This window comes from Chiloscyllium punctatum, chromosome 44 (genome assembly GCF_047496795.1).
Source record: "Chiloscyllium punctatum isolate Juve2018m chromosome 44, sChiPun1.3, whole genome shotgun sequence".
Lineage (NCBI taxonomy): Eukaryota > Metazoa > Chordata > Chondrichthyes > Orectolobiformes > Hemiscylliidae > Chiloscyllium > Chiloscyllium punctatum.
The window spans coordinates 30,454,568-30,469,405 of NC_092782.1; positions in this window are offsets into that span (position 1 = coordinate 30,454,568).

The following is a 14,838-nucleotide window of genomic DNA, read 5'->3' on the forward strand; positions in this document are numbered from 1 at the left end:
GTATTTATTTATTCTGTTATGCAATGTGGGCATTGTTGGCAATAACAGTATTTGTTGCCCATTCCTAATTGCTCTTGAACCAAGTGGCTTGCTCAGCCATTTCAGAGGGCCATTAAGTGTCAACCACACTATTAAGGACCTGCATTCACATGTAAATTAGACCAGCTAGGGGAGGCAGATTTCCTCCCCTAACAGATATTAGTGAATTAATGATTTTTTTTTCAAAAAAAGACAATTTGTCATACTTTCATGGTTACCACTACTGAGATTAGCTTTAAATGATAGATTTTATTAATTACATTTAAATTTCACAATCTACCATGATCCACCTTAATCCTTGGTGCTTTACCCTAAGACTCTTGATCATTTATCCAGTGATATTGTCACCACACCACCAACCATCCAATGAGCACCTAGTATCCTCCCTGAGCATGATGCAATACAAGTTGCTGTGGTGTTTTTGGGATAATCACTTGAGTTCCTTGTAGTTGTGAAACAATATGAGTTCATTGATACAGTGTTGCTCAGGAATTGTTTTTCTCTTTCACAAGGTCATGTTCTTATTTACTGGCTTGCTTTCTGGAGTATGCTGTCTGTCACTAAATCTGCCTTCAACTCCTCTAGGTTCAGTCATATGCATCACACATTATTCATTTTAAAAGGCTATCTTTAACATAGGATTAACTCCTTTTGTGTAGTGATCAGTCAACAGGCACACATAATCACGCATCGACATGATGGAAAGCCATGAAGTAATGGTAATGCCATTTGGACTAGTAACACAGTGTTCCTGATGTTGTGTGGATTTTGGTTCAAATCTCAAGATGGTGAAATTTGAATTCATTAAAAATCTAGAATTTTTAAATAAAGGTACTTAAAGACAGCATCTTGCCAGTTGTTTTCCTTTAAGAAAATACATCTGGTTCATTAATGTCTTTTAGGGAAGGAAGTCTGCTGTCCCTTGTCTAAATGTGACTCCTGTCTCATGGCAATGTAGTTGATTTTTAAAAGCTCTCCCTAAAATGTCTAACCAAGCCATTCAGTTCATAGGCAACGAATGTTGGCTAAGTCCGCGATGCCCGAATCCCATGATTGAAGTTTTAAAAATGTACAATTGAATACTGTAATAAAAGATGTTTTCTTCTAAATATTTGTTTCTTTCTTCTGCAAATCTCAAATAAGTACTATCCTTACATGGAGCCATTATTTTAAGCTATGACTGAACATAAAAGTTTTGCCATTATTTCTGCGTAAAGCTGTTGTTAAAAGCATCAAGCACTGGGAACGAAATGATTCAATGAAACTGTGGGAAAAGAAACACAGATTAAACACACATCATCCATTGGTTTGAATTAGGGACGAATGTTGATTTATTGCTAGTTATTACACAAGCATGTTCTTTCCTTATATTTACATTCCATTGTCCCAGATTATGGAATGAACTCTTCAGCATTAAATTAATTATGTAAGTTGGTTGGATATATTTTGCAAAAGACTCATTTAGTTATTATGTATCTGCATTTGTTTTGGTTCATAAATTTTACACTGACGGAGCCCATCCATTAAAATCTAAATTGATGGACTGAATTTGTTGAGAACAATATTTAAGTGATGCAGAAGAGTACTCATAAATCAGGATATAGAATCTTCAGTTGGAGATTTTTCAATTCAATTGTAATTATTTCTTTCTCCTTTTAAGTTCCAAGAAGATTTACAGATCTAATCAATACAATAGGAGACAACTTTGCAGCTTCTGCTGGTTTATAATGTGAACTGTCACTTAAAGGATTTTGAGAGCCACCTGAATTAACTGTTGGTTTCTGATCTTATGATGGTTCCTCATGTTACAAAGAAGCTAGTTGGGTCTACAGAAAATGAATATTCATTTAGCTAATTTTCCTAATGTTATAAGTAGATGTAATTAGCTTACTCAGATAATGCATGTACTAATGCCTTGAGTGATAATGACATTAGCAGCATCCTTTTACTGTCCATTGCTTTACTTGTATATCACCATTGGCAATATGATATAAGTTGTCAATTTATGAAACCACACTGACATTTTTCTTTCACTCCTCATAAATTATCATATAGTTTACAAATATTTGGGCTTCATTCTTTTAAGACCAAATTAAAAACTATATCAAAACCAAAAGCATTTTGACCTCATCATGCTTAATGCCAGATTACAACTTTCATTAGTGCCTACAACATCAGCTTTGTTCATTCATAAAGCAAGTTAGTTCGCAATTGTAACTCATAGCTTGCCTGTATCATCTCTCCTAAATTTATGTGCACACAGCTCAACTTATAATTGCATTTGTATGGAATACATACCACCTTGACCATGCCATCAAATATTAAAAATAGCTCCATTCTGAGCCAATTTTAACATTGCAAATGTGACAATGACATAAAGATGTTTAGCAAACAGGATGTAAATATAATTCACACTTTACATTTGGCGCAACATGCTCTTTCTTTCCCTGATCCATGTGTGCCTGTCTGACTGTAAGATAAATATTGTAATGGATATGGTGACAGCATTTGAGCAAAAACGCAAGGCCCATAGACAGTAACATTTAAGTCAAAGATTGTATGAGATGACTCAACTTTTCTGGCCCCGAAAATCATGGATTTGTTTGGTACTGAGTCACTTACCAGCCATACCATGCAGTTCCCCTTAAATTTGTAGTCAGCCTCAATTTTTCATTCTACGATACATGTTTTACCTACCCTATATCTAGATACAAGGTATCATAAGCTTTAACAATGTACAAAAGTTAAAGACTCCCCTGTACAGAGCAGTCCTTGCATGGAAACTACAAATAGATTCCAACAAAATAGATTAAGTATGAAGCAGTTTCCAAGCTAAAATGGCAATATTTTCTGACTTGACAAGTAATTGTGTTACGGTGACAAACTTGCATGTAAGTGGAAATGGGGTTTGAGAAAGGAAGGAGGAGGAATACGCCTCAAAGAAGACACCCAAAAGCAAATATATCATGAGAACATGGGTCCGCCATTGCACTGAACTTAAGAAGTATGTACCAGAATGGGTCCTGAATAATGATTGTATTTCTGGCAACAGGGCAACAGTTCAAATATGTATAATTTGTTTAAGTAGGCCAAATCTAACTTAGAGTTAAGCAAAGATTTCAGAGCAACAGTTGTTTGTCACAAGAAAATGGAATGAAAGTCAATGGTTTAGAAATGCTTTCATTGTGGTTAAAGGTATCTTTGGGTAACTACTTTATTCAACAAACAGTGTCACATTAATTGAATCTGAAGTACTGTGTATTTTTTTCTACATTTCAAAATTGCAGCCCCCTACACCCACGCTAGCAGTTCATCTTTTATACTCAGCCTATAATTCAACCCGTTTTTGGAGTAGCATTTGGGACTTCAATGGTTGACTCATAAATCAACATCTACATTATTTTCACCTACTCCCATAACAGAAATTGATAGTGTGCAAGGAAAAAAAAGTGGCAAGGGTTATATGACAACAGGACATTATTATTTCAAAGAAGCAATATAAAATTGCTGACGTACTAGATAACTTCACATAAAAAGTGGTATGATGCTATGTAACATCTTTAACCACACAGTAAAGTAATTGACTTGGGATTTCTACATTATTAGCTCTGAATTACAGTGAAAGTTTCACATCAAAAAGGTGGAAGGAACCATGAGGATAGGTTTCACATTTCTCCCTGTTATTGGAGAAAGTGCAATTAATGTAGATGTTAAATTTGGGCTTCTTAAACACATTATACACATTGTATTTCTGGTAACAGTGCAACCGTTCCAATTATTCTTGAGAACTCATTCTGGTACATACTTCTTAAGATCAGTGCAATGGCGGATTCGTGTTCTCATGATATATTTGGTTTTGGGTGTCTTCCTCCTCTGTCCTTTCTCACACCCCATTTCCACTTACATGCAAGTCTGTCACCGTAACACAATTACTTGTCAAGTCACAAAATATTGCAATTTTAGCTCGGAAACTGCTTCATATTTAATCTATTTTGTTGGAAGACTAATTTTTCTTTGTAGTTTTCCATGCAGGAACTGCTCTGTACTGGGGAGTCTTTAACTCTCATACATTGTCACACCTTGTGACACCTGCCCAATACCTTTTACCTGGATATTATTTTTTGGGACAACAGAAACTTATTCTTGTTTGACAATCCGATTACAAAACAAAAGAGAAAAATAACAAAAAAAAATTGAAACCATTGTTCTCTACCTTGCATGGGTTTATATGATCTTTCCATCTATTCAGGGGTTAACCCAGGGGATGTACAAAAAGGATTCCTTGTTTCAGTAACTGATTTGCTACTTGCTCGCTAATTGATCATTTATTTTGAGTATTTTCTTAGCAGAGTAGAGGACAATAAAAATAAAAATTTTAATTTTTAAAAAATAACTCGTGTTTTGAAAAGAAGAAGCAAACATCTGCAGATGAGAAAGCCAACCATTTCTTCAAGGATGCTTTTGCAAAAAACAAAGGCTTAAATATACATTAAATACCAAAATGTGACCAAAATTTGATCATTTACAGACAAGTACATTTGTCTAATATTTTAAGTAAAGCAGGTGCTGACAACCTGGGTGCTGACAAACCTTCAGGTGCATTATCCAGTCTGTTTGTTTTGACTGTTACATTGCAGACCAATTCAGCAGCAATTCAGGTGCTGGAAACTTATTACTCCTTTTGCTTTATTCATTGATATCTGGAGAATAGTTTGGCTATGTCACACTATCAAGAGTCTGACTTTTCTGAGACAATAATGCTCTGGAAATGATGACCTTGTGAATGTCCAATTGCTGGAACCTTCTGGCTGATTTATGCCTTTCTGTTATCTTTACAACGCCTACAGCTGACACTCCTACTTCTATGACTTTGTTCAATTTGTCCACTAATTGTCCACTTATGACACCACAGAAAGTCAACATGGATAATTAACGTTGTAAGTGCCTTTTTCATAAGATAATAGTTTTTACATTTACCAATAATTTTGTCTTCCCCAAATGTGAACAATTATAAGTGTTAAACTCCATCCTTTCTGGTTGTCCTTCATTTTAGGAGATGTTAAAAATGTCACATTTAATGCTTTCTTAAAAATTCACTCATGGGATGTCCCTAGTTGCCCTTGAGAATGAAGTGGTGAGCTGACTTCTTGAAACGCTGGAGTCTCTGTGTTGTAGGTAGACCTACAATGCCCTTAGGAAGGGAATTCCAGGACAATTTTATCATTGTGGTTTCTAGTACCTCAATCAATGCCATGTGACGTGTCCATTTTTTAATTGCCTTTTCCTTTCTAATAGTTGTTACAAATGTTTGGCTTGCTGGGCCATTTCTGAGGTCAGTAAAGAGTCAACATCCTTATCTTGGAGTCATGGATAGGTTTTCTTATTTGAAAGACATTTGTTAACCAGATAAGTACTTCTAACAATTGTCAGTTATATTCCAGATTTTATTGAATTCAAATTCCACCATTTGCCTTCGTGAGATTTGAACCCAAGTCCTTGGAACATTACCTGGGTTTCTGGTCAACCAGTGAGACCACTAGACCATCGCCTCTCCATACTTCATTCTTTCCTTTCTTCTTTTCTCCCTTATTCATGCTTCATCATTTCTTTATTCATCTTTCTGTACATAATTTGACATTGAATGCATCTATTAAAATTTGCACTTTATTATTCATCCTTTCTGTTTATTTATCAATAACTTGGCCAGTTGTTCATTAAGGACTCATTCTTTCAACCCTTTCATGTCACATGTCCAACAACTTGGTGGGCAAAATTTGTTAAAATCTAAATGCTCACAAATTTGTCTAATAATCAGGACAAGGTATGGAATGTCCACTCCAGTGACGTTTGGCTCAATTAAGCCTGAAATAGTGATATAAATCTTTATTTGAAAAACTTTAAATTGCACAATTATCATTGTTCAAGATATATATCTTGTTTACCAATAAAATTAAATATATGATATTACATATTGCGGATAGACATTTTAAGAAGATCCTGGATTGTATTGCTGATCTGATTTCCAAGGGACAATGTTATGATTACCATTGGCCACAACTTTGAACCATTAGTCAGGACTACCACACATTATTATTGATGAACCTACTATAAAACTACTGTAGGTGTTCCAATATGGGCACTAACAGTCAAGATGGTTTTAATGTGATCCCCCATATCATGTTAATGTTCACTGTTTACATGTTTTCACATGCATAACATGCTAAAATGTAACTGAAGTCTGTGTTCTAGCAAAAGGGCAGTGAGGTGGCTCAGTGGTTAGCACTGCTGCCTCACAGCACCAGGGTCCCAGGTTCGTTTCCAGCCTGGGGTGACTGTGTGGAGTTTGCACATTCTCCCTGTGTCTGCGTGGGTTTCCTCCAGGTGCTCCGTTTTCCTCCCATAGTCCAAAGATGTGCAGGTCAGGTGAATTGGCCATGCTAAATTGCCCATAGTGTTAGGTGCATTAGTCAGAGGGAAATGGGTCTGGGTGGGTTACTCTTTGGAGGGTTGGTGGGGCCCAGGGGCCTGTTTCCACACTGTAGGGAATTTAATCTAAAAGTCAATACATTCAAAGTAAGAGTGGAAAAGTAAACATATTGCTGTTATACACTGCAGAGAAGCAGTTGCAACTAAGTTAGTTTAAAACCAATGTGTATAAACATAAAGATGGAAATATCCAACAGAAATGCAAAAGTAATTGCAGCAGAACTATTAAGGTGCTTTCATGACCTAATGAACAAATACAACCAAAAAAACTACCCTGTTGCAGATTGACAGGCAAGAAACAGTGCTATCCACTAGAACAAGTATCATGGGATGGATGAATAGAATTAAAAACCACCAGATATATGTAACTGTGATGCCTGGCCTTTAGAGAGTATAGAGAGGCTGGACCACTCTCACAAAGGCATTTTACAATTAAATTGCAGAAAACAGATGACCTTGATAGAAAATAGTTTCAGCTGTAGTTTTAATAAAGTTTCCATGAGGATTCTAAAAACTGGGTTAGAGGTTCTGCTGAGTATGAAAAGATTTTTCTCCTATCTCGGGATTTATTTTACACATTGAATTAACTTGGACTCAAAATAATAGGTTACAATTTGCTGTGGCAGTACACCCGAACAGCATCTGCCATTAGTAAGACTTGCTCTGGTCTATTAAGGTTTTTACTTTATCCTTTGTATGGCAAGTTGCTGAAAGTGCAAACTGATAATGTTACACTGAGGGTAACAGAAAGACATTAGCTTCATGTGGATTTTGACAGAAAATTATGGCCCACTAGATTTTTTTTTGTACAGTGACAAAATATCTAAAAGTTCTCATTCTGATACTTAATCTTATGAAAGACAACCAATTAAAGAAAGAATTGCTTCTGTAAAGATAAACATCCAACACTCAAGATTAAAGTAACATACAAGCATTTATGCCATGCTAGTTTTGGCTATTGCAGATTTAAACGATTACAGCAGACTCAGTTTTGGATAATAACAGATATTGAAATGATGTAATTAAAGTGGGAGGATGTTGGAAGTTCTGTCATTTTCAACTATTTATACTCATGAAGTGGGAATAGCTGTAAAAATTATTCAGTTTTTAAATATAACTTTGGTGTACCAAACATATCTTTGATAGATAGAAACCATAAATAAATGGCATGAATGGCATTTAAGTCCCTTATTCTTGGGCTATTGCTAAGTTTAAGCTGAAATTCTGGTGCAAGGTTGAGAAATCCCCCAGAATATTGTAACTTTATTTAGGTTTGGGTTATGCATTTCTATTGCGCTGAATAAACACTCCTGAATTTTTACCATAGTTATGTGAATGTGATGGTTGATGAGTACAAACTTTCCTGGGTTCAGACTTGGATACTTTATGAGTACAACACAATAAGCCTTGGTTAACCAGGGAAATTAAGGATAGCATCATGTTGAGCAGCAGAATACCATACAATGTGGCAAAGATTATTGGTTTGCATGAGGATTAGGGAAGGCTTAAAAATCAACAAAAGATAACTAAAGAAAAAGAGCGTGAAAATAAAAATTGACAATAAATTTATAAGTAATATCAAAACAAATCATACAAACGTCTTGAAAAGTAATTTTAAAAAGAGGCCAAAATGAACATAGGCATCTTAGAGGATGAGACTGGGAGCATTATAATGGGGAACGAGAAAACGGCAAAGGAGTTGAATAAATTCTTTGTATCTGCTCTCATGGTAGAAGACAGTATTAACATGCCAAAAGAACCAAAAAACCAAAGGGCAAAAAAGGCAGAGGAGATGAAGACAGCAAAATTCTCTTCTTTAAAAATAGAAGTACTAGGGAAACTAATGAAGCTAAAGTCTGGGAATTCCCCTTGATCTGATAGGATGGATCCTCAGATATTAAAAGCAGTACAGAGCTACAGATATAGTGGATGCACTGACAGTAATCTTCCAAGGACACATAGATTTGGGAAGCAAACCTTTTATTATTTCAATTACTTTAAAAGGGAAGGAGACAAAAATCAGATAAATATAGACCAGTTAGCTTAACATCTGTTATTGGGAAAGTGTTAGACTATTATAAAGGTAATTTACCATTAGTTGATCAGAGCAGTTAGAAATCCATAATATAATCACACAACACCGGGTTATAGTCCAACAGATTTATTTGGAGGCACTAGCTTTCAAAGTGCTGCTTCTTCTTCAGGTGGTTGTACCATCTGTGAGGAATGAGTGTTTTGAAAGATAGTGCCTCCAAATAAATCTGTTGGACTATAACCTGTTGTTGTGTGATTTTTAACTTTGTCCACCCTCGTCCAACACCAGCACGTTCAAATCATAATATAATCAAACAGAGTAAGCTTGGCTTCATGTAGAAGAAATCATGCCTGACAAATGTTTTTCTTTGAGGAGGTAACAAGCAGTGTAGATAAAGCAGAACCAGGGGTGCAATCTATTTGGATGTCCAGCAGACATTTGATAAGGTACTGCACATTACTGCAAATTAGTAAGATAAGAATGTTGGAGGAGGCACAGATTAAGGATTGATTAATTCATAGAAGATGGAGAATTTGGGAGAAGGAGGAAATCTTCATGATGGTAACCTGTAATGAGTGGAGTGCCACATTTTTCACTTTCTCACTTCCATCTCAGTATCAATAAGTGGAATGTAAAGTGTTATCTCTTTTCCAGTCAATGAATGATACCTGGATAGGATACCTGGATGGGATGGTGGGCGATTTAGTGGCAATTTCACTGAATGAATAATCTAAAGATCTAGTGTAAGTCTCTGAGGATATGAGTTCAAGCCTCATACTAGTAAGCTGAAATTTAAATCCAATTATAAAATCAGGAATTGATAGCTAATTGATGGTAATGATGACCATGAAAGTAGCACCAATTGTTGAAAAACAAAATCACCTGATGCACCAATGCCTTTTATGGTAGGAAATTTACCCATCCTTGTACATGAATTCAGATTTATAATAACATAGTTGATTCTTAAATTCACCCTTAGATGGCTAAGCAAGCTGTTCAGTTCAAGGATGATAGGGGTGGTCAACAAATGTCTTTCCAACCATGCTTACCTTCTTCAAAAGACTAAATAAATACAAGAGAAACTTGGTCAACTAATGGTTAAACAGTTTATCCTGTATCAAAGTCAGAAGACACACAAAACCAGAAGGAGCAGCGCTCCAAAAGCTTGTGATTTCAAATAAACCCGTTGAACTATAACCTGGTGTCATGTGACTTCTGACTTTGTCAACCCCAGTCCAAAACAGGCACCTCCACGTCATGGCTATCCTGTGTCAATCTGGATTGTTTTTTCTGAATCGGTGTAAGAGTTGAAGCTTATCTTAGTGTTTTGATACTGCATTGAGATATTTAATCTTGCTGAAAATATACTGATTCTTTATTCAAAAGTACTTTGATTTGAAATTCTCATCCTAGTACCCAAATCTCTCCATGGTCTTGCCCATCCCTAACTCCATAACCACTCCTTTCCTAAAAACCATCAAGAGTTTATGTTCGTCCAACACCGGCCTTTTTTGCATCATTCACTTCCTTCATTCTACAGTTAGCGGCTGTGAATTTAACTATCAAAGATGCAAGTCTGGGATTCCCTCTTCAATTGAACATTGTGTCTCTATTTGTCACTTCTTTAAATCTCAACTTTAAATCTTTTTCTTTGATCAAGAGATTGGTCACCTGTCCTAATGTCTTCTTCACTGATTCCATGTCCATTTCCACCTGATTTATGTTCCTGTGAAACACTTTTAAACTTTACACTAAATGTGTTATACAAATGTCCACTGTTCATGTTTCATTGCAGAGGCACCAAATTAACAGTAAACTTATTTTAGCCTGCAGTAGAAAAAATGTAATAAATCATTTTTCTTCAACTCTGAAAGTAATCTTTTACTTCTTTGGATATGTAAGACAATGCTCTCTCAAACTCTATTTTCTACCCAGGCATTTTGTGTATTCCTGATGAAAGGCTTATGCCTGAAATGTTGATTCTCCTGCTCCTCGGATGCTGCCTGACCTGCTGGGTTTTCCAGCATCACACTCTCGACTCTGATCTCCAACATCTGCAGTCCTCACTTTCTCCTAGTCCATTTTGTGCATTGCTCAAATTGAAAACCTCTTCTAAATATGACGCCAAAGCCTTCTTTGTGGTTTCTCCCAATTAGTTGCTCAAAGTAGTGTTGCCCTCCATTTTTACAAGCACACCAGATCCTACTCACGATTCCTTAATGCAAATCCTCCTTAAATATGAGTAACAGAATCTTTCCAGGATCTGGCTTATAGGTTATTCAGACATATTCACTGCACCAGGCCCAGTGATTGTAGGGAACATATCTCCATTGTTATAATGAGAGAATTTTCCAAAACCACGTAAGGTCACCTGTGATGGCATTTTACATTTTGTGCATATTGCAGCTATGCTGGTGTGGTCCCACTGGCACTGTGTTAAGGCTGTATAATTAGTTTTGCTACACACTGCCTTGATGTGCAATATCTTTTATGTGTATGAAGTAGCTGAAGATGCATCAATGGTAAATGTATATGCTTTTGCTCCTATTGAACTTTGTATTTTATAATACAGTATACTGTATTGTTCAGTTTCACTCTTATTTTGTATGCTGATCTTGACTGCTAGTGAGCATAATAATTGAATGATTGCACAAAAAAAGCTCTGCAGACAATTTAGGAAGCTTCTTAGAGCTTTATGAAAGTAGAAAATACAAGTATAATTTATTATATGAATTAAAGCTATATATTAATGAGAGACCGAACTAATGTCTAAGTGAATACTGTTTGACCAGGAGCAGAGACTTTGATCAAGCTTCACCAATATTGCAAGTTAAATGAACTACTTGCAATATTATCTACCTAATTTGAGTCTTTTTGGGTATATCACAATTTGTTTGAGAGATTTTACTTTGTCTGTAAATAACTGAGCCCCAACAGAAACCTGTACAGAGAAAGAATATCAGTAAAAATTCATCAAACTTTATGACCTGCAATGATTGTCATGAAACATATAAAGCGGTATCTGCAGTAGATTTAGTGCTTCTAAACAGGAGTAAGTGATGAAATATCATGACCATCTAAAACATGAATAATTATGCAAAATACATATGTTCAGGAATGTTAATCACAAGTAATTATTGGAAAATTAGAATGAGAGGATCCAAAAAGATGAGTTGCTTTGTAACATTAATGAATTATGTTCATGTACCACACTATGGTCTTCTCTATAGTGGCATATAAGAAAACAAAGTACTGCATTCCTTATTTGCTGATTTATGATAAGACATGCTATTGGATTATGAAACAAAAGAATTTATAAGAATACTTTATTTACTAAATACATGATAACTACTATAAATGTCAGAGTAAGCCAAAGGTGAGATTCAATAACTGCCAATGAGCACATTTATTTGTATTTCCATTCTCTTTACTTGATGAACCTTAGTCAGAATTACTTAGTGAGTAAACAACCTTTTTTTAGTTATTCAACTGAAAGATCTGAAAGAAAAGAAGTTTCACTAGACTAAACAATAACAGCTATACAACCTATAATGATTTTGGAAATGAAAACAGAATTATAATTTCCAAAACAAAGGGAAAAATGAACAAATTCCAGTTAGAAAGTCTGGCTGAGAGCAAACAGCATAATGCCGTGCGTGATTTTCAGGACTATTTCGGCACTGCTGAAAGTTATCCAGGAAAAAAAAGTAGTGGTCACTTTGGGAAGCTATAACATTAGCAATGTGCTGCTGAATGTGACATTCAATGTCTCAAATATCCAGAATAAAATACAGAAAAAGATTCTATTTTGAAGGGAGAAGATTATTTTGAACAAATCGTTGGTTGCCAACATATAAGGCATGTATGCCAGATTGAATTCTTCTCGTATCTGGCTCCATTTGTTAAGGAGCCTGGAACTTTTTGCTGACCCCTCACTATAAGGACTTCAGCATGCAGTCTGGAGAGACTTGTGCAGTTACTTGCCTGCAGGCTCAGTAGGGAGTTTAATAATGTGCAAATTGCAGCCAGCCACAGCTCTTAAAGGCAACTTATTCCTTTTAAACAGAAGCTCAACTGCGACTAAATGCTACTGCTACAAATCTGCACCAGGGAAGTACAACACCAGGGAAGAGATACTGCAGTCCTAAATACATGACAATCACAGCGCCAACACCAGGGTCACCATATTCCTCCCCAATTATAATCAGAGGATGTTGCAACACTTCTAATGCTTACCATAATATTTCATAAACTCAACTTGAGTAAAAGCAATGCAAATCCAACTTTTGTGGCAATTGGAGCTGAATTTAATTATCATGACAGTAACCGCATCAATTAGCTACAAACCCAGTGACATCATATTCCAGACGCCTAAATATAATTAAATCCAACTCAACTACTTACTGACTTGCGCTGTTGTTGTTCCTGGGCTTTCCAAGAATAGAAGTCAGTTAGAGAACCAGCAGCTGGTTGACCCAGCACTGAAAATGGTGAGCACTGAAAATGTGGAAATGACATCACCACAGGAAATAATATCACCAACCCAAAGAAACCCAAACATATAAATAGAAAGCAGGAATCATGTACACTGCTTCGCCTGAGGCCCACTGAAGATGTTACCTAGTAGGGTAATGAAACATCTTGAAATGAACCTCCCAACTCAGTAAGCAAACCTACATCCAGAACCTCAACCTGAGCTACAAATCTTCTCAAAACTCACTATCGTGAACACTGTTCGATGGCCTTGAAATAGGAGTAACCATGGTGACCTCAGAAATAAGATGGACTGAACATGGGGGCCCTGAGCCCCACCCAGAAGGCAGACTACCTGAGAATACTTGGTGGAATCCTCAAGTCCCACCACCACCTTCATTCTAATGAAGGCTGTACATAAATTTTCAATCACAAGGCTGGATGTAAGACAGAAAACTGAATGACATTTGCACTAAAAGTAGAGAGCTATCGTAAGCTGACAATGATAATGTTTCTGTCAGCTTTGGAACTATTTGTTTGAATAATACAAGATGGCGTCACATTATTCCCTTTGTGGCGGCTGATGAATGTGTGTGGAATATGTAGTTTGGATTGTGCATGTTTTAACACTAGAGGTGACCAAGGTGAGCATCAACTGAACTGGGTACAAGACCTTTTCTAGCACCGTGCAAGTGCAAAGTAATAGAAACCCTTGAGAAAGAAAGACTCAAAAGAGCATACTATAAAGAGAGTATGAGGAGGAACAAAATAATTAAATACATTCTTCACAAATGATTCACACTGACCAGGCCAACAATCTGGGATTGTGGGTTATTGGGACAATAATGTTTTTCATTCAAAAATGGAAATTAACCTTTGAGCTCAATTAAACTGCTCAAATAAACAATTAAACATATAACATTTTGAAAGATTAAATTTTCTAGTTCCAATATGTTTGTTCATTTGTTCTGCATTTCACTATTTGTATAAAATTACTCTCTCCACAAAATGAAAAAAAACTTTATAAATTGATATTAGTCAAAAGGAATACAATTCCCAGTGAAATTGTACATAAATAATACACAGTAGGAAATATAAGTCATCATATCACTTTTATTCACAAATACTTCAAAATGTTTCATTTGTTAGGTGCATTAATGTTTCATGTTGTAGACATTTGCGCGATCTGTATCACTGCATTATAAATTTCTAATCAGTGAGTGTTTAAACAAAGGCTCCCTAATAGAATCAGACACTGAATTAGCATAACCTAGTAAATTGAATTCTAAATATTTACTTTTCTGTTCTTTTTGCGAGTTCTATTTAATCTAGAGCAGCTTTCTACAGAAATGATGATTCATGCTGATAGCTTTTGTTCTTTGAAAATAACAAAAAGAGAGAAAGCTGGTCAGGGGATGAGTACTGAGGCATGATAGCCTTCAGTGAGAAGAAAGCTTCTAAACTTTTATTTTGAAGAACATGGTGGAGTTCCACCTCAAAGTGTAAGACACTTTTAATGTAACCATGAATGTGGTCATCCCTGTCATATTCAAGATCTGTATTTCTGGATTTGACTCTGATCTACTGTGCAGATTATGAATTGGTCAGAATATCAGAGAGAGTAGGCTGCCAGTGCCTAATATTTTCCTGATCTGAACCATTTCAGAAGTGCTACTGAGAAATTGAGTTTGATAAGCTTGTGCAAATGTATATGTACAGAATGTTGCTTTTGCAGGGGTGGGGATGGGAGTTGCTGCCAAATGGAGTCTACATTGACTGTTCACTTAACATAACTGTGGCTTTGG